We start from the raw sequence: 871 nt of genomic DNA on the forward strand, positions 1-871 counted from the left end.
GCGCCGGCGGCGGCGGCGGCACCATGAGGCGGCCGTGGGGCGCGCTGCTGCTTGGCGCCCTGCTCTGCGCACACGGTAAGCGGCGCCGCCGCGCCTAAGCCGACCGGCCCAGCGGGAAAGTTTTTCCCTGGGTCCGGCCGCGGCAGGACTCACCTCCCGAGGGCGGGACGGCGCAGGCTGGGGCCTGGGACCCCTCGCCCTCACTCCAAGCAGCAGCCCAGAGGTTGTGTTCCGGGGAGGGGACCGGGAGCTCCCCCAACTCCTCCAGTCCGAGACGGGACAGCGGTGGAGGAGCACTCCGGGCTCGGGTCTGGGCCAGGCTGGGGGGAAGGTCCGAGGCGCTCGCTCGCCTTCCCTCGCTGCTCTTTGAAGAGCTGGGGTGCTTCCCTTTTCAGGTTTAGACAGGGTCTCTGTGTCTTTGGTGCGAATGAATGTGAGCGAAGAAAGGGAGGCGGGGAGGGATGGTCGCTAAACCATAAATTGTAAATAGCCCTCTTTTCAGGGGCTGGGGGTCTCGGGCGGATTGCGGAGAGGCTCCAGAGGAATCTGAATACTTGAGCTCTGGGGATTCCTCCACTCGAGGAACAGTTCCTTGGACCCCGGACCATGCTCCCGCCGAGAGTCCTTGGGCACTGCCTGCTCGCAGCATCTTCTCTTAGTGGTGTTTTGGGTTCCCTCTCCTGGTTGTGACCAATCAGCTTCCTGCCCTGGATCCTTCCCGGAGGGGGGGAGGGGGAAACAGGGTTGGAAAAGGGGCAGAGGAGGGACACAGGGAAGAAACTGCTGGAAGGCTCCCGCAGATCCGCCCTGGCCGGGATAGCTGGGCGGGTATCGCCGAACCTCAGAAGGCAGCCTCCCGGCCCGCGCGGTG

The sequence above is a fragment of the Neophocaena asiaeorientalis genome, unplaced genomic scaffold (genome assembly GCF_003031525.2).
Source record: "Neophocaena asiaeorientalis asiaeorientalis breed wild unplaced genomic scaffold, Neophocaena_asiaeorientalis_V1.1 scaffold43, whole genome shotgun sequence".
In the NCBI taxonomy this organism is placed as follows: domain Eukaryota; kingdom Metazoa; phylum Chordata; class Mammalia; order Artiodactyla; family Phocoenidae; genus Neophocaena; species Neophocaena asiaeorientalis.